Here is a 21,414-nt window from a genome sequence, read left to right as displayed (position 1 = left end):
CTTTTGAAACACCATGCATTGGCCTACACCGAAAAAGATTTTGGGGTTTAGTCCCATTCGCCTTTTTTCCAGAATGGACTGGGATAGAACAATTATTATGTTAAGTTGCTTAACTGTTTAGCAATTTGAGATTTAGTTGAAATGAAGTATAAAATATTGAATAATTCAAAACCATGAACAAAAATGGATTCTTTGTTATGAAAATTAAGAATAAAAACATAAGTTGATTAAAAATATGAAATTATAAGCAATATAAGCATTTAAATAATAAGAATTCATAAATATAGTTCTAAATATAAAGTATAAAACAAAAAGCCTTCTGCTTAAGAAGAATATCCAGTCACGATAAATCAACATTTTAACATTTACTTAGTAAATGTTTTTTTTTACACTATATAGACTCTAAGACAAAGACTGATTTTAGTGCCTTGTGCATGGATGCTAAACCTGCCTAAAAATCATCCAATTCCATCTCTTATGGACTCTCGTCACCCAAATATCTTCTGAAATAAAGGCCTTTCTGCATTTCTTCATGACTACTTCATTGTGTCTGTCTACATCTCTGACCACAACTCACAAACAGACCGGAGAACCAGCTCATGAGCTGTCAGCCTCCGTGCCCTACAGGGAATTCTCCCCATTGTCCCGTGGAAGAGCAAAAGGAATGACAAATGTGCCATATTTATTTAACCTTTTTAATGGAGAACAGCTGACTGTCTTTTCAGCATCTCGTGCTACGTTTAGGATGGCGTGTCTCGAGACCTCGGTGTACTGCATCGAGCTGTTGTTGAATTCAAACACATGTCTCAGAAGGTGAAAAGACCCACTGAAGCAGTCAGACCAACTTAGTTCTGAAGTCATCATCTGTTACGAAACAGACTATCACAATAAACCATTAAACAACAGAGGAACCGTTTCAGAACAACTATCCAAGGGCTAAAACACAGCTTGTCACGGTAATGGAACTAAACAAACAAAGTGTTTGCCATAAACACCAGAACGTGTTACACAAGACATCCCTGTTTAGGGATCCTTGTTTAGTTTTCCCACTTCTACTGCACGCTCTACACTAATTAGATCTATCTTGTATAATTCTTGAGTTCTGTATAAGTTTATTCATTTATTGATATACCCTACATTTGTGTCATCAGGCATCCGCAATTGCATACATTCACAAAAAATGATGGTTGGTGGAAGTACTGGAAATAGAATGTATGGTGAGTTTTGCTGTAGTGTTGCCACAGTAACACGTCGGTCATATCCACAAACCGGACCTAATGAACAACCATTATGGGTAATTACTGAACCATATAAACCAATTCATCAGTGTCCATCACAGCCAAACACTGTGTGTGTCTGTGAGAGAGGAAGAGAGGGAATGGTACAAACTCTTTCTCTGCCTCTATTTGTGGTTTGGCCATGATGTGGCCAGTGTTACACAGCCTCCCTATTTAAACTTTCCATCTACAACAGCAAATAACAACAAATCTCAGAGTATGTGTGTGTGGATAGTGCCTTCATTCGCTCCCTCATTCTCACATGAAAAAGACAAACACTTCTCCGTTCTCACACGTTCACGATCATGCAACAACAATCAGATAAATGGAAATGGGAATTTTTCTTGTGTGCTCTACTGGAAGTGATCAAATGCATAGAGAAACACAAGGGACTGGATAGAATGAGAAAACACCACTCACTGCTTCCATGAATAATTATAAGCCACCCTTCAAAATTGGGGCATATTGATCATCTGGCAGGAGTCAAACAAGTAAAAAAAACCAAGAGTACAGAGCATGAGAGAGTTAGAGAGTTAGTCCTGGACTTATTCGGAAAAGTAGGAGCTTTCTAACAAGAAACATTTGTTTTCAACTACAAAAATACATTTATAGTAGCATCGACAGTGCAGAAAGACATTTATACAGAAATTACAATTATAGAAATCATGTCATAAGGTGTTTTAAATATGAAATTATAAATATTGCAACATGAAATGATGGATGAAAATATGAAATATAAATAAAATATGTATTTATTCTCAAAAAAAGAAACACTGGATTGCTCTATAAAAATCTACAGAGGCGGAAAAAATGCATTTATACAGAAATTACAATTGCAATTAATAATATTATGGTTAATAATATGAAATTATAAATGTAGAAACTTGAATTGTACAGAAAGAGATCAATAGAATTTACAAACACACACACAAATTGATATTAAAATTATATTGATCTCTTTCTGTATAATATGCCCCATATGCACTTGATCTATTGAATGGTTCTGGAAAAATCCACTTTTCTTTTTCCTCTGTCTGTTTTTTTCATGCGCTCTCTTTTCATGCATGAAGGCCTGAAATAATCCGATTTGGCTTCTCCTAAACTTGGCATATCAAGAGACCTGAAATTCAACCAGATCTGTTGGATCTGTTGGAGGTGTTTTGAAAGGATATGCTTCATGTCGCCGACATCAGTCCGGACGACACCTCGGAAACACAGGAAACAATGTCTGGAGCCATAATTAAACACTGACCAGCTTTAGGAGATTGAAAGAATGGGGGGTCACATGCATCTCTGATGTGGAACAACAAAGATTACAATGAAAGTTTTAAAAGAAAAGACAGCTATGGCAACATTCAGAACAATCTTAGCAAGATAAATTATAGTGTGTGCATGTGTGTCTCTGAGTGTCATTTTGCATCTGGTTACAAATGACATCATAGGCCAGATGCTAAAGGTCAGAGGCCATGAAGGGAATACAGGGAAGAAGACAGGAATGGAGAGAAGACCACAGGAGATGCCCCAAATAGAAATACTGATAGATGTATCTGCAGCAGCTGAATTATGAAGTGCTTGTAAACACACACTCACACACACACACACACACACACACACAAACACAGATACCATGACATTTAACAGCCTGTGTCTGACAAAAACTCCACACACTCACACTGTATTATAAACTGTATGAATAATTCATATGGTATTTGCCATCTCAAATGAGGCACAGAATCTGAAGTGAAATATATGCCAGAAAAAGTTGCATTTATTGTATTTGGAAAACAATTTATGAAATATTTTAAATATACATTTATTATTTAAATATTATTATTATAAAATTATAAAAAACTATACAGAAGGCAATCATTTAGAATATCAGAAAACCGATTTATAATATTTGTTTACTTAAATACTTTAAATTCAACAATTACTTGTCAAAATGTTAAATATCAAATATAAATGCTTAGTATTAATTTAAAGATTAAATGAAATGAACTGAAATGAAATGAAAACCTTTTGACAGAACTGATACTAAAATGTAGCAGTTTCTAAGCTGATTGAAGCAGAGGAAGGTAAAGGATAACTAATATCTGTAAAGCAACTTTTCAGAGTTCAAAGTTCAATTGAACTTACCTGAGCTCTGTGCTTCACTTGCTTCTTAAAGTATATCCAAAAATACCAATGAATCATGCAGATTTTTGTCTGTATGAACTGCTCACACCCTCCCTTTGAACGCCTAAACAAGCCTGAGAGCTCCTTCAATCACTCACACACGTACACACTCTCTGGCACTCTGGGTAGAGCTGTGACTGAAACACACATACAGCTGAGGAAAAAGAGAGAGAGGGAGGGAACGGGAGGCTGTAATACAAGAGTAAATGAGGAGAGAGAGAAAGACACTGTAACTGGGAATAAAGATTCAGTGGCACTCTATTCATTCATTATTTTTCTCTTATTCATTCTCTCTTTTGCAAATCGCTTCAAACTCTAATGTCGACTTCACCCTGCATCTCCTCAAATTATTCCCATGTCACAGGAACTATTTGACTTCAGTCTGCCATTTGACTTGGTCTTGAATTGAATGCAAGATTTCTTAGAAATTGAGAAACATCTCAAATTGGAGTATACAGCTTTGAGGGGTGAATGGAGCAGAACCTGATTTTACCAAGTGAGACATGTTCCTGGGACAACATCGTTGTTGACCCTGGAACAACATTGTGATTAACCAATCAGATTTGAAGAACCAGTTTTTAGATTTTGTGAAGTTTACGCTTAAAATCAGTGTTTGGTGCTTGTACATCAGTGTCATTCATCTATCATTTCCTCTGATTTTAAGGATTACTCATGGTTAAGGTTAGGTTTAGGTGTAGGGATATGGTTAAGAATATATTTTTGGAGTAAAATGTTGTTCCAGGGTCAACAAAATATGTTGACCTAGGAACACATCGAACTTGGCAAAATCAGGACGTGCGTGAATGGAGGACATCTCTTAAAGGGACAGTATGGTTGGTCTCATTAAAATGCCACTGATCTACAGCATAACAAAGAAGATACTGCGATGATGTGTTACATGCACATCATTTCGAAATAAAATCCAAATTTAGACTTTATTCCAAAACTGATCTTTTGATTTTTCACAGCTATTGGATATTCCTGTGTACATAAAAAACATTCAAATCCCGTTATTCTCTGCTTCTTACAGTATATTTGACATGTTTGCTCTTGCCATTTATTGCATGTGAATCATTTTGGAGCATAATTTAACTGACTTCTCATTCACATCCTGAACAATAAAACAAAAAAGCATGATAAATTGTAAAATGTCTGTCCAATAAGACTGTCTACAAATTTAGCTCATGATGTTTCTTTTATTGTTTATAAAAGGCCTCTTGTCTTTATCTTTAGCTTTATTTATATCACCCAGAATAACCGTGTAATGTATTTGCACTATTCAATACTTTAGAACTGTTTTGAAACTCCTGTTAAAAGTTTATTTTATTTTAAAGAAATCAATAATTTTATTCAGCAAGGATGCATTAAATTGTAATAAAGACCTTTATGATTGTGATGAGTGGGGCGGATGGAGTTAATGCACGACACCTGTGCTACTCACCGGTCTCGAGTCCCACGGAGGAGCTCCGGAAGGATAAAAAGAGGAGTGACGATAAGACGAGCTCAGAGAGGACCAGGCCTGGATTTTATTTTGTGTTTTGCTTTTGTTTGTGCATGACAGTCAACCGCGAGGAGCTGTCGCACTCTGTGTTTATTTTATTATTGAGGTTTGGCTGTCCAACCCTCTCTCATTGACACATTAACACAATGAAACAGGTTGAAACCATTGTTACTGCTCTGCAAACAGTGCAAAGGCTCTGTTAGAAATATTGTACTGCAACAATTTTGTCATGTTTACATTTTTTATTATTAATATTATTATTAATCAAATGCTGAAAAATTCATTCAGGTATCAGATTTCCTTAATCTTAGAAAAAATATATATAAAATATATATAAAAAATATATGAAACAAACATAAAAAAAAACGTTGCAAATATTTATACTATTGTGTCATTTAGCGTCATTTGGCATTTTAATAATCTTCAGACACGGACAGAAATAGTACCTTAGAAGAACTCACGTAGTACTGAGTTAAAAAAAAAAAAAAAACACTAAACAGCACCTGGTCTCAGTCAAACAGATGGCTCTCACCTGTTTCATCTCTGCAGTCTGGGACAGTGAGAAACAAGATACAGAGGCAAGCAGGCCATCTTATCACTTATAACTTTTTGGAACCGGCAGAGGCATGTAATACAGTACAGTTAATCCTTATTTGGGGTGAGGTTTAAACCTGTTGTGGCATATTGAGATTGTAACATATCGCAGACCTTCTTGGAGAGTTAGTAACTCTCAGTCTTTCAGTCCATAAACAGGTGGAACATTTGGGTGGGGTATTTATGGAGCTTGCTGCATAAAGCTTAGAAAGCACACATACCGCCAGAAACACACACACACACACACACACAGAAAACAAGAGACACATACTCATATCTGTGCATTAAGGCATTTGTAAACCAGCACACGGAATGATGCAAAAACACATCCACACCCATTTTTATAGTTAGAAAGATGTCTAGCTTTAAAAAGTGTGTTTTTTTTTTACAAACACCCCTGCAAGATTTGCTTGTACGCATTCTGTAACCCACACCTCAACAGTTCCCCTTGTGCCAGTGTCCCCCTGTGAATATTTATCTGACCAAGGAGGCAATTCCTTTAGAAACAGGACAAAGTTATACAAATTACTTTATTTATGAATATTTATTACCTTTGATGACATCTAAGTATTGAAGACAGTTTAGCCTCAGTGTAAAAAATAAATAAACAAATAAATAAATAATCACTTTTGAGCTGTTTAAAATAGGAGATAAAGCGCACTGTCAATATATAGAAAGCTGAGAAATGCTGACTCTGCAGGCAGCATATGGAACTAGGACTGAAAATCAACTTTATGGACATTTTTTGTAAATCGCATGGCAAATTGATGAAAACGAAACACAGTTCTCTTTTGGACACACTAGTGTCATGAATTTGTCTTTCCTAAGATTGTTTCAAATCCTATCTACTGGGATAGACTGAATGATACCTGAAGGCACCATAGATGTATCCTTCACTGACTATGACATCTCACTATCCTAGTAGTTTGTAAGTATTGTAGTAATTTAATATTCCCTTTAGTTATCACCAACGATATCTCTTTTTTGTTGCAGATCATTAAACCGTTATGCTGCTCTTAGAAGTTTGTCCGAGATCAGTATTGGGAGGTACCTTTGTTCACAAACGGTCATAATGCAGTCTTAATTATGAGCAATAAAGTCACATTTGCAAAACAAAGGTCATGATGGGATACAAAGTTGCAGGTTACGAGAAAATATTTTTTTTTTTAGATATTTCCAAAGGTCATCTTGGTATCATCTCAAGATGCTTTCCAGTCACCATGGCAACCTTTAGATTTCCCCAAGGAAAGAACACATAGTAAAAAACAAACGTTAGTCCTGTCTGGTGCACTTAAGATGCTTAAGCAAACACTCTAACATTGCTCTCTAAATATTAATGAGGATTCATGAGAACCATCATCTATTGAGAGAAGTCAATGATGGTGAAAAATATACACAAGATTGAGAAAGACAAATACTGCGTTCAAAGACCAGCAATGAAGTTCAGATGAAATGGATGAAAGGTTTACCTGGATTTTGAGCTGGTAAAAAGTTTCCTTTTGTGTTTCTGTTTGAGTTTATTTAGCAGATACATTGTGTATTTTACAGTTTCCCTCCCAATTCTCTTGTCCTGTATTAATGTGTTGCACACACAGTTGGACCAAAACGTCATCCTTCAGCCTGTACTGTGTGTGTTGGGGTTGAACAATTATGGACTTCATTTGTTTGTAAATCAAAAGCTGGAGAAAAAACTAAAACTACAGTAGATCAACTGCAGAGACGTGGTCACAAACTCTCACTGACATCTGCCTCAAACTCACATTAATTTCATTTGGCTTTTGAGATAGCTAATGCGTCCAACAAACACAAATCAGTGTATACCCAAAGGCACGAATGAGCTACAAAGTTGCCATGCTCTCCATTTTACAGTACGCAGTCAATGTACAAGTTATACAGGTCCAAATCTGATGGAGGTCTTCTAACGGCTGTTAAACAGACCCATTCAAGGACAGAGAGACAACTGATGTCATCTCTCATGCAGGAGGCCTTTCCTGGCTTTGTTTTGCCTCATTTTACTTCTTGGGACATCTGTTGAACTGTATCTGTTTAATGGTTCAGAGCCTTCCAGAACAATCTCTAACAATAGCCTATGTGTGCTTTTACATCATGTTCACAAACATGTAACATAATTTGAGTCTTTCTCAGGCTCCGGATGTTTTTCACAATGAATGATTCACACAGCTTTGTTTATTTGCACATGTGAGCTATATAGACACACTGCAAGATATCAAATTCTCACAGTGAGCTACACTGCAAAATATAAAGCAACACTGAGAGATATAATGTCAAACTGAGATATGTGACACCAAACAGTGAGATATAAAGTCACACTGCAAGATATGATGTCACACTTTAAGATAGTCACACTACATGATATAAAGTCAGAATGAGAAGTATGTCACACTGCAAGATATAAGGTCACTCTGTGAGAATATAAGTCACACTGCAATATATAGGTCACAATAGGAGATATAAGGTCACACTGCAAGATACAAAGCCACACTGTGAGATATAAATCACACCGCAAAATTCAAAGTCTCACTGCAAATATAAGTCATACTGTGAGCAGACAGAGTCACACTACATAATATAAACTCAGAATGAGAAGTATAATGTCACACTGCAAGATGTAAGTTCACTCTAGGTGATATAAAATCACGCATGCTATTTATTAAGGTGTTGCAATACATAAAGTCACTGCATTATATAAGATTACACTGCAAGATATAAATCTATTCGAAGTCATACTGTTAGATATAAAGTCAGATCAATATATAAGGTTACACTGCAAGATAGTCACACTGTGAGATACAAGGGTATTCCCAATCTTCTGTTTTCTGTCTTCATTTACCCTGATGTCATTCCAAACCTATAACTTTCTTTCTGTGAACCATAACAGAAGATGTTCTGAAGAACTGTTTTTGATGAAAGTCAATGGGGTCCAAAACAACACGGTGTAAACGAAAAGCACTGTGACATTTTTATTTTTTTATATATTCTTTTGTGGTCAACATTCCTCGTTATTGTATGCACTGTAAAAAATAAGTGTAATTTTAACTGTAAAATTTTGTAAAAACGCTACGGAAAAAAACTGATAATAGGTTAACAGTAAGTTCCCGTACTATATACAGGGAAAAACTGTAAAAGATCTAACAAAGCATTTAATGTAAATTTACAGTAAAATTCTGTTAATTATACAGCTTTTAGAAGTAAAAAAAGAACAAATCAATGTATAATTTACAGTCTAAAACTGTAAACTGATATTCCCAGAATTCCCTGCGTGACACTCCACGTTTGAAAGTATTTTGTTTAAATAATCATGTTTTTAAATAGTTCTTGTTATCAGTTATGTACATTTGAGCTTTATGTTACATCTTCTGTAGCTTAATGAAAGTTTTTTGCATTATTTAAGTATCACGTGTGTTACCATGATGGTGTTTTGTGTTTCCATAAATGTGCACCTTCTATATGTAAATATATACTTCTGCTTGTGGTGAAGCTACTTGTGATGAGCTTTGATACTTCATGTGGCTTTCTCTTATACAGTACCATCTTTATTATTATGGTGGTTGTCAGTATTTTCAAGGTACAAAACAGATTTAATTTTGTGTGTTGTTGAATTTACTGGTTTATATTCACATTTTCTTGTTTGTAAATTACAGCTTTATATTGTAAAATTAACAGTTTTTGACGTAAATGTGTTTACAGTTTTCTGTATTTTTACAAAATTATTCTGGCAACCACAGCTGCCAAAAAGTTTTTGTAAAAACAACAAGAATTTTTTTACAGTGTGAACTATCCTTTTAAATTCTCAGACAAATTGGTTTTAAGGCTTAGTTTCTGGTTTCTGTTGGACTTGTCTCTCAAACCGCTAAAACCATCCGTGATATTCACCAGCATTTGGAGCACTCCACATCTAAATCAACTTTATATGGCCTGTCTTTAAAAGATGCACTCAGGTTTACATTAGATCACACATCATACTTTAAAAACAGCTCAGTTTCATGAATGAGCAACGGTACAATCATCTACAGTTGCGCTATTAAACATGACACCATTCAATGTGAAATGGAAAAAATTTCACATCGATAAAAGCCAAAATACATTCATCTTCATGTACACGCTCAATGACTTCAGCTGTCATTAACGGACCACTGCCAATACAGACTCTTCCAGGCGTTTCACGTGCAACTGTGGCCTACTTTTGACTCCAGTGAGTTCTTGCACAGTGAGCAAAGGCATTATATAAGTGAATGATTCAGTTGACCCTGACCCCTGCCTCCCTCAAAGCAGACGTTTATAGAGTCGGTAATATCACAAGGGTCAGTTTAACAGGCGAAAGCAAATGCTCAGAGACACAACTCCCTGAGACTGTGACATCATCAGCAGAACTCCGGCGCCTCACGGTCGAACCCCACAGAACCAAAGAGATGGATGGAGATGAGAAAGAGGATTAAAAGAGGAAAGAGACAGAGGGGAGGACTTATGAGCAAAGTGGAAAGAATTTTCTAAAGGGACAGTTCAAACAAGAAAGAGACAGATGGGGATGTGATAAGAGCGTGTGATAAAGAGAAAAATGAGGGAAAAAAGACAAATGAGTGCTATGATATGCTACACTGACTTATATAAAGAGATTGAAGAGAGAGAGAGAAATGACCAGATGTGGAGTTGGACAGATGAAGAGGTCTGTGTCTTTTGTCAGTTTAATAGACAGACTGTAATCCTGTCACAATCTGCAGGCTAATATATTCTGTTCAAATATTTCGGCACGGCCTGAAAACATATTAATAAACTTTCATGAACTTTTTGATTCCACAGACCCCAAATTTTGATGATTAACTATGGACAAATAGTAAATATTTATATTATAGAAATGATAAAAATATGAAAATTAAATATTTTTAGTCAGAATTTAATCTTAATATTAATATGTATATTATAGAAAACATATAAGGATATACTATAAAAATGTGTATTATATTATATTATTCTGGTTAATAAATATTAATATAAATATTATAAAATACTATGTACAAAATTTGACTTCAAATGTACAAGATTTTTTATAAACGTAGCATAAAAACAGTATATAGTAAATATTAAAAGCCGTCGCCATTATCTATATTATCATATTTACATCAATATTCTGATAATGCAATCCATGTAACTGTAGCTAAAGTGTATGTGCTTGTTGTCCTCTCAAATGAGCTCTCATGAAATAAGTTTAAATATAAATGTAAAACATTATATGTTAAATGTTTCATTTTATGTTAAGTTGACACTACATATACAGAAATTCAAATCTATTTCTCAGTCCAATAAAACATTTGATTACTCGCATGATTTCCAACCTGTGTTTAAAAGAGCAAAATAGTGACAATGGTAAAACAGATTTGATTTCAGAATGAGCTTTATTACCAGGTATGTTTACACATACGAGGAATTTGTTTTCGTGACCGAAGCTCCGCAATGCAACAGAATGACAGCGACAGAACAAAAACACATGATAAAAGAATACAAATTTCAAAAGATTTCATCAGAAGATGATCTCTAATGCCTCTGACTAACTCAGTCAAGTGTTCTTGCATGCTAATAGTTCAAGTCGTAAATAAAACAAAACATTCTGAACCCCATAACACCTGTATTTATTGCTTACCACTTGCGATTGGATCACCGAGACAGATGTTAATACCAGGTGTAAGCAGGTCATTCATTCACAGACATGCACTCACCCACGTACACTTGCGTGCATCCACATGCACACACAAACACGTACACACATATAATAAACCAGTCATAAACACAAACGCCTGCTTTTCACACCAACTGACTTTCACACCAAATCTCAAAATACAATTACACCACAAACACAAAACACGAACAATGTCAGATATGAGAGATACTGTATAAGCTACATAATTGATAGCAGGTTAAGGTTCAAAGTGCTGCCAGTCTCTCGGCCCAAACTCAAGAATTCAGGCACATTCAAGCCTAACAGCCATATCAAGCCCTGCATCACGGTACACCCCTTGAACCCACCTGAGATCTAAAGTGTGTGTGACCATCTTTGTTCCATATATGGTATTCTCCATATGCTCTGAACATCAGCTAAGATAAAGCTAAATATTTTTGGACATCTATGTGCGTCTGTGTTTGTTAGCAAGCAGACTTTAGCATGCCAAAGTGACAGAGTCCTTGTTAACACCATCATGTTCTTTACGTGGTCCATGTGAGTGTGCGCTTGGGTAAGAAGTAAGCTAGTGTGTGAAGTTAGCTGACAAGTGTGTGCTGTTTCACGCAGCTCTGTGAGTACGGGACCTTTGCTGGCTTTTTGGATCTTGTTTTTGTGACCTCTGATCTCTCACTACGTCTTTGCCTCATTCACACCAGCAGCATTGCGTTCCAGCTGTCTTTGGATATTGCTGTTTTATCAGGACTGTCTTCATGACATCATCGCTGTCATCATTATCATCATTATTATGCAGGATTCTGGCTGCAGTATTTACTCTTATCAGTTCTGATTCTGCCTGTCAGCTCACAGAGCTTTAAATGCTCTTCCTATCAGCAGGAAATTGTTCTCACAGGGGAAGGAAAGGGAGAGTGAAAAATGTACACCTGATGGTTAGTTCATGATGATTTACAGAAATAACTGGTATATTTTTATATTTGTTTTAAATAATATTATGAGAATGAAACTGCCAAATAAACATGTTATAAAACATTTCTATAAAATATGTATTAAATTTAAATAATAAAATAAAAAAAGATTAGGCATGTAGTAAAGCATAAGTAAACATTTATTAGTCAAACTAATATATAAATATGTATATTATGGAAAAATATAAATATTGAAAATAAATATACACATTAGTCAAAATATAATAAATAAATATATATATATATATATAGTAAGTAAATAAGTAAATAAATATTTATGTTTATTAGTCAGAATATGAAGATGCAATTATTAGTCAGATTTAATATAAATATACGTTTATATAATATAAAGAAAGAATATAATTATTTATATTACATTCTGACAAATAAATATGTATGTTTTATTCAAAATATATTAAAATCTTTATTACAGAAATAATATAAAGACAGAAAATGAATTATTAGTCAGAATATAAGTATTTTATAGAAATAATATAGAATAACAATATATTTATTATAAGACAAAATAACTTATTTATTAATAAATTAATATTAAATATTTATTTAAAATAAAAATAACACTTCTTAATAGTTTTACATGGTCATTATTTTGTTTATCGGCTCTTTTATGTAACCATAATTAATGCGTCCTCAAAAATATCTAACAATAAGTTTTGGTGTTTGCATTTCTCTGTAATCAAGTGCTTCTTTTTCTTTTTATTGTTTTTAGTCCCAGGTGGCTGCTGTACACTGCACTGCATCTCGGCATAAACAAAACACAACAGCACTTCATGGGACCACCGTTGCTAAGGGTTACGTCATACAGTAATGCTGGTCTCTCAATGTCTAAGTGCCCTGTGCCGAACACAGATACTGAACTTCAGTCTTTACCTGTTGCGTGCAGAATGGGGTAAAACCAAAGGCTAAAGATCATCATACACAAAAGACAGCTAAAGCTTTGTTTAAAATGTATGATTGGTTGGGACTGAACCATCTGGAAGACATAAACATATACAAAGCATAGCAACAAAGCAAGATTATCTAAAAAATAAACATACAGGGAAAAAACATAAAACAAGAAATTATATAAGAGAGAAGAAAAATCTCTGCAGATGCTAAATACGGTCAAAAAAGAACAGATAATTAACCTTGTAGAAATAGTAGCAAAGTTATTCAAACCCATATGAAACCAACAATGCAATTATACATTTCTAAGTATCGGACACGTGCAGTTTAAACTTGATTTTTCCTTTTTTGTTTGTCATTGAACCATAAATAAACCATTATTTGTAACTGTATGGAGGAAATGTGTGTGTTTAGCACAGAAGTTAGTCTAAGGCAAATGACACCTTAACAGTAAGATTGTAAGCACCTCACATGGTTCAAACAAATCATAAGGTTATGACAAAATACATTTTAAGTCATAACAGGCCAAAATTCAAGTCATTATTTCTATTATGGAGACGTGTTCAGACTCCTCACTCAAAGCCCAGAGCCATGTTAGTGAATAATGCTCATAAACACACAAAACAGATACAGGTTAAGAGGTCAGTACTAAAAGGGTTTTAGAGAAGATTTTTCATCACCTACTCATCTCTGATCCACATGTTTCTGATGTATCACACAAACACACTTCAGTCAGCCACTGCAGTTTTAGACTCATGTTTATGAGATGACATCATAATTACAAGCTACCGTGAAACAAACAAGAGCAGGTATGAAACCTGACAGAGCCGTTTTCCCACAGATCTCAGACACCTTTAAAGTAGAACGATCACTTCTTTATATTCACATAAACACTACTTTTCAAAAGTGTGGGATTCCTTTGCTCATCAAGTCTGCACTTATTGGATCAAAACAAAACAAAACAAAATTGTATAAACAATACTAATTTTGTGGAATATTATTGCTTCCTGTTTGAAAATGATTTAAAATGTAATTTATTCCTGTGATTGCAGAGCTGAATTTTCATGTTTGTTCAGCGTAGCACAGTGACACACTTGTTGTTCTTGAATTCCTTACTCTCAACCTTCTTTCCCAAGCAGTATTCTTCCTTACATCCTCACTCTCCACCCTTCGCTCTTTTTCGGCCCCTCTTGAATTCCAGCAATAGTCGGAAAATGCTCTATTTGCATGACAAGTCCTCTTGTGGTTCATTCCAAGAATGTTGGAAAAAACATCCTTATTCACTCTTGTGTTGGTCTCTTTCCTTCCCTCTCTCCCTCTAGCTCCTGCTTATGTCCCTCACTCTGTGTGACAGAACATGCATCATTGATTCTTCCCCCTAAGGTATGTTCTGATCTTCTTCTTTTTAAGGAATTTTCCAACAGTAGGCAATTGAGCCTGGACAGTTTGTACAAATACGTAAATACACCAATAATGCATCACTATGCTGTTCTGGCCCATTAGCATGTGAAGATACAATGTAAAGCAAGGAGAGCACCAGGTGTTCAAGGTTTAACAAAATCAAATAGATCAAATAGACCCCAAAGTCTGGGGTCAGTTTTTTATTTTTTATTTTTTTTTTTTTTTTTTTAAGAAATTAATACTTTTATTCAGCAAGGATGCACTAAACTTTGCAAAAGTGACAATGAAGACATTCATAAATTATAGTGTTACAAAAGATTTCTATTTCAAATAAATGCTGCCATTTCATTTTTCTATTAATCAAAGAGTCCTGAAAATATTCATTCATCATGGTTTCCACAAAAAAACATTAAGCAGCAACTGTTTTCCATATTGATAATAATAATAAATGTCTCTTGAGCACCAAATCATCAGAAGGATCATAAAGATATGAGCAAGAAAATTAAAATTAAACTTTGCCACCACATGAATAAATTACATTTTAAACTGCATTAAAAGTTCTTTAGTATTATTTGATAATATTATTGTTTTACTGTATTTTGATCATAAAAATGCAGCCTTGGTGAGCATAAGTGACTTTTTTCAAAAACATTAAAAACTCTTACTGGCCCCAAACATCCCTGAAAATCTTTTATAACAAGGGATTGATTCACTTTTGCTGAAAGTATGTATAAATAAATAAAAAAACACTGATGTTTTCAACTTAAATATCTTCTACTGTTAAGGGGGTCATATGATCCAATTAAATTTTTCCTTTCTCTTTGGAGTGTTACAAGCTCTTGGTGCATAAAGAGTTGCAATGACTAAAGTCTCAACTCCAAGGAGATATTCTTTATTAAAATTAAGACTCATCCACGCCCTCCTAAAATGGCTCGTTCTAACACGCCCCCAAATGTCTACGTCACGATGTGGAAAGATTTGCATAACGCCACCCAAATATTCAAGCAATGTCCATGTTGCCGCCTGCGCCATGTTGTGGAGAAACTGTGTTTCATTGTGAAAGCGAAACTACTTGTTTGGCCTTCTAAAAGAAAACACAATTAGAAATCTGTGGTTAAGTTGTATTTACAACACTGTTCCAAAACAGTTTAACCCAAATATTCAGATGTGTGCAGCGCATTTTATGGAGGACGAGGACTAGTAGCCTACAAATGCTGGTGTCTGTTTCTATAAAGTTGGGCAATTCTAACTTTGCAAGGACAGTCTGGAACTTCTGACACACAGTACGTTTACATATTTAAAGCATTTTCCACTGATGATTCAAACATGAGTTTTAAGCAGTGCAGAGTAGCACTTGTTGTTTGTCGTTTCTCTGATCACAAATGGTTTTATGTTTACGCAGCACAATACGTAACTATGCAATTACACACAAAAACCACAGTATAAGTCATTATAATGAGTAATTATGTCCCCAATGGATGCAACTGGATTGTCTCGTCACACCGGGACACACGCATCACAGTATGATGAGGGGCGTTCTCTTTTAACACAGACTTTTATGGGATGGATGTTTGCTTCAAGTGATAGGCCAGGTAAGTGAAATTATATTATCTTGCTGTATGTCTGTTGTTTTCTTAACATTTTCTGACTAAAAGCAACCAAAAAGCCATTTTAAAGTGGTTAAGCAAATCATAATAATAATAATAATAATAATAATAATAATCCTCAGGGGTCCCCAGACCAATTCAATTAGTGTGCTTCCTCTATTTTAAGTACCACGAAGCTCCACTGCTTTTTTTAAAACTTAAACCACATAAACACATTGCATTACAACAAAAACATAAAATAATGTTCATCAACATCATGTGACCCCTTTAAAAGCATATAACAGCGAAAAGTCCTACAACTCCTCAATATAAATGTTTTAAGAATGAGCTAAAGGAAACAGAATAACATTGAGGTACTAAAAATGAAAACAGATTTAGAGCTCTCATATTCATTCATATTCATTCAGGATCGTTCTCTCGAGGAGGGGGTGAAATGCTGGCATGGAAACCTGAGCTTGTAATTGAGAGTGACTCGAGAGCAGACATTTTTAGAAATACGAAGGAAGATCTCCTGCTAAGATCTGGCAACCTCATCAAAGAACAAGCTCAAGGGAAACAAGTGATAAAATGTGAAAGAGCCATTAACCGGAGAAGTAATGAATACACACACATGCTCACACACTCATAGGGAAGCTGCTCCTATAAGAGAACATAACTTCCACATCACTTTGTTTCCAATTAGTTTTATTATAATGAGAACCTTGTCGTCCTGCTATGTGTGTGTATATGTTTGTGTGCGACACATGGTGTTTGTTACATCTGAATTTGTTAAGCATTTTCACAACAATTTCCTACAATAATGTTCTTTAAAAATATGAATGTACAAACTAAGTGTGGAGTAAATATTCTTACGAACATGTGATATTTTATTTGCTAACATCAGATATACATGCATACATGTTTACATTAATGCACGCCACTTTGGCTGAAAACATTTATTCTCAGTGTAGACATCATGTGATACATAAAGATATGCCTGGCAACTTTTATGATCCGTAAACAAAATATAAGACTAAAGAACAGTTTAGATAACAGGAATGACAAATAAAGCCATTCGTAATAATAAATAATAATAATTATATATAATATAATTTATAATTGACTATGTTCTCAAAACAACCCAGGCTACATTAGGGTACAATGAATATCATTTGGATTAGTTTTTCCATACTTAGCAGTATGGGCGATGTTGTGTGAATTTAAGCTTTTGGGAAAATTGGGAAATTAAAAATGAGATTAAAGATGAAGAATTAAGTCTTAATATGATGATAAATACTAAAATGATTGTGTAACACCTCATATGACTGTACATATGCCCTAAGGACAATACTGAGGAACAAATGCGAAATTCTCTGGCAGCCACACACACACACACACAAGACAAAAGAATCACTTAAATTTCTATCTGCACAGATAAAGGCTTGATGACACATGTGCGGCTTCACACCTGCACAAACACACACACACACAAACACACACACATAAACAAACAGATGTGCTCTACCCTAAGAGATCTCTGGGCTTCATTCCTTAGATGCATAAATCTATAGAGGCACCTCTATAAACATGGCCACTATTTACCTCTGTGCCAAAGCCAATGTTTATCTAACACCTTTCCTCTCCACACCTGCAAATGATTGGAGCTAATGGTTTAAATAAAAGAATGTGAACTAGGAAGATAAACTCTCTACCAGAGATGATGTCACTGGGTCAGTATCCTGGTCAGGTCTTTTCACTAAAAGACGAGCAAGCAGTCAGCCTTACTAATCTCTCGTGTAGGCCAATTCCTCACAAATGTTAGCCTTAACGTAGAAAAAAAAAATTAAGTGTTTTCTCAAAGAAATGTTCCGATTGGGTCTATATTGTACTTTTCATTATTATTCCTTACTGTAACTGTTTGGATCTATCATATAGTCATGGACCACTCACGTTTCACAGTAAAAGATGATGCTTAATGCACAACACTTAAAAGAAGGTGCATTAGCTCACAGATGTAAAATATACTCAGTTGACACATGCTGATGATGTCCTTTATAGGTTCAGCAGACGCAAAAAAGAAAACTGACGCTGTTTAGTCACACACAATTTAATTCCAAAAGGGTGCGTGAGAATGACTTCACACCCATTACTTTATGAAAATGATCTGGAGCTACAAAAATAAAGAAATTATGCACAAAAAAATTCACATTTGATAATTATGTCAGCCAGAAGACTCTAAAGTAATATAATACAGTACATTGTGTAAGGTGTTATTGTAAGTCCTATATTATCAAAATGTTTCATTGTATATATATTGAATATCCATTCAGTGTGATTCATTGCCATTTGCCCTTCAAGAAGCAAAGACAGAGACAAGAATATGCATGTACTGTATCTGATGCAGACCTGAGCTGCAGTAGTTACACAGGTACTCAATGTATATATTAAACCATTGTCTGTTACTAGAGACCCACTCTATTTACTCTAATTTCCATTTTTAAACAATACATGTAAAGAGATCTTAAGTTGTGAGATCATAGAGATGGACCTGACAAAAAGACTATCCTAACTATATTATTATTATCTTATCTAACTCGATTTATCTATTATTATATTATTATTATTATTTATTTTGGGGAAGTCATGGCCTAATGGTTTTAGATTCTGATTTGTAATCCAAAGGTTCGAGTCTCGCCTCTGGCTGGCAGGAATTGTAGGTGGAGGGAGTAAATGTACAGTGCTGTCTCCACCCTAGATATCATGACTGAGGTGCCCTTGAGCAACGCACTGAACCCCCGACTGCTCCCCAGGTGCCGCAACATAAATGGCTGCCCACTGCTCCGGTGTGTGTTCACAGTGTGTGTGTGTTCACTGCTCTGTGTGTGTGCACATTGGATAGGATACATGCAGAGTATGAATTCTTAGTATGGATCACCATACTTGTCTGTATGTCATGCCACTTTAACTGTTCTCTTTAATTCCTCATGGACAACGAAAAATGTATTTCTTAATCAGTATTCTCATTTTGTTGCCCAGTAAAGATATCCAGTATACAACATTATTAAAACAAGATAAAATATATTTAAAATTCTTATTCAATTTAGCTTCTCAGGTTAACTGATAATTGTTTAAAATACTTGGAAAACAAGACAAAAATGCTAATCAGTATTACCATAAATTGGAAAATGGTTCACAATTACACTTTCGCAATTATTAAGTTTCCAAACCAAGTATCATAACTATAAAGATAACTATAAGGATAAAGATACTACTGTCCACACCAACAGATAATAATGTTTTGTTCATAAGCATGTGCTGTGGTTGCCTCTTAAAAGTTAATACATCAGCTGCATATATTGTGATGTGAACTTCACACTTCACATAGAGTTAGAACGATTTATATTTAGTTATCTTCTTTAGACAGATACATTTATCTACAGTATATATTTATCATCCTTATTATTTTCCACTTGGAAACAGAAGTCTCCCTTATGTTTTCAGAAACCTCTAGCCTTGAACTCTCCATGCAAACTATGAAAAATCTGTCTCGATAAATATAACTCTAGGTTATGGAATACCTGTATGTATTCTCTATAGTATTTATACCAAGGGTCTCTGCAGTGTCTACAATGAGGTGCAAGTTAATAAACCATATCTGTTCTTGCAGAATCTGACTCGAACCTGAGATGCAACACTCCCACCTAGAGGCAGAAAATCCCACCGTCAGTCAATCTTAGATAAATGGCAGGACACATACTATATCTCCATGTGGGGCTATTCAATGTGCTCTTTCTCTCTCTCTCTCTCTCTCTCTCTCTCTCTCTCTCTTTCTCTCTCTCTCTCTCTCTTTCCAACAACTACATAGTCCCTAAGAAGACGGAGAAAGGTGGAGAAAGTAAAGCCATACTGAAAATGTCCAGTCATGGCATGGATAGCATTCCAGAGCCTGGCTCCCTCATGCCGGCTGGAGGCCTATTTATATTGACAGGATGAGGCCCAGTTGCAGTGGCAGAAGGAGAAGGATGAGGCTTTGCATTTCCAGTGTGCAACCACCACATCCATGGAGTCTAAGTGTGTATCTGTCCCCTTTCATTATGCAACCCAATGTGGGCAGAAATACCCATTTAAGAACAGGCTAAACTTACTAACTTAAACCAGACTGGTTTATTGTTTAGAGCTGGATTAATGCTAGTCTAGTGATATATGCATTCCTTAGCATATCCAATAGCTCAGAACAATTTGATGATGGAACAGAAACTATGGACTCTCTCTTTTCTAGCATTTTAGTTATGGTTGCTCCTTTACGCTTAAAGGGTTAGTTCACCCAAAAAAGAAAAATGAGACTGCGTATTGAATGGCAGGAAAGTACCCTATCCTACAGAAAACGTAAAAAATGTCTAGATCTGATTACTTTGCATCACTTTTAGAAGGAAACAAACATAACCCCAAGTATTTATTCAATACAGTGGCTAAATTATTGAAAAATAAAGCATCAACAGGTGTTTGACATTTCCCAGCAGCACAACAGTAATGACTTTATGAACTACTTTACTTCCAAAATCGATACTATTAGAGATAAAATTATAACCATGCAGCTGTCAGCTACAGTATCCCCTGAGGAACAATTCTACTCATTCTCTACTATAGTAGAGGAAGAATTGTTTAAACTTGTTAAATCATCTAAACCAACGACATGTATGTTAGACCCTATTCCATCTAAGCTCATAAAAGAGGTGCTTCCAGAAGTCATAGATCCTCTTCTGACTATTATTATTTCGTCATTGTCATTAGGATATGTCCCCACAACCTGGCTGTTATTGAGCCTCTCATCATAAAACCACAACTAGACCCCAAAGAACTAGTTACAGACAAATCTCGGATCTACCTTTTCTGGCCAAGAAACTAGAAAAAGCATCCTCACTATTTTATTTCCTTCTCAGAGAAAAATGGTTTCTGTGGGGATTTCCAATCAGGATTTAGACCGTATCAAGGTACTGAGACTGCTCTCATTAGAGTTAGAAATCATCTGCCCTTTTCATCTCTATTAGTCCTGTAACTAGTGTTCGACACTATTGACCACAGCATTCTTTTGAATAGACTAGGAAACTTTGTTGGCATTAATGGAAGTGCATTAGCATGGTTCAAATCATACTTATTTGATCACCATCAATTCGTAGCAGTAATTGAAGAGGTATCATATTGATCACAAGAGCAGTATGTAGTACCTCAAGGCTCAGTACTAGGGCTGTTACTTTTCATGCTTTCATATTGGAAGATATCACAGAGAAACACAGTGTTAGCCTTCACTGTTATGCTG

General features: G+C 35.1%; 1 protein-coding gene across 4 annotated transcripts in view; it reads right to left on the bottom strand.

The window, feature by feature from the left end:
• The window catches only part of LOC113063204 (palladin-like), a 77,679-nt gene that overhangs the window by 49,330 nt on the left and 6,935 nt on the right, over nt 1-21,414 (bottom strand). The window contains exon 1 of one of the 4 annotated variants that reach the window (XM_026233432.1): nt 3,414-3,560. The exons of the other annotated variants lie outside the window; for them this stretch is intronic. The gene's annotated coding sequence lies outside the window, so the exon portion shown is untranslated. Of the gene's footprint in view, nt 1-3,413; nt 3,561-21,414 lie in introns of those variants that run through there. 4 annotated transcript variants of the gene reach the window in all.

Source organism: Carassius auratus, chromosome 45, assembly GCF_003368295.1.
Source record: "Carassius auratus strain Wakin chromosome 45, ASM336829v1, whole genome shotgun sequence".
Lineage (NCBI taxonomy): Eukaryota > Metazoa > Chordata > Actinopteri > Cypriniformes > Cyprinidae > Carassius > Carassius auratus.
This window is presented reverse-complemented; position numbering and strand designations above follow the sequence as displayed.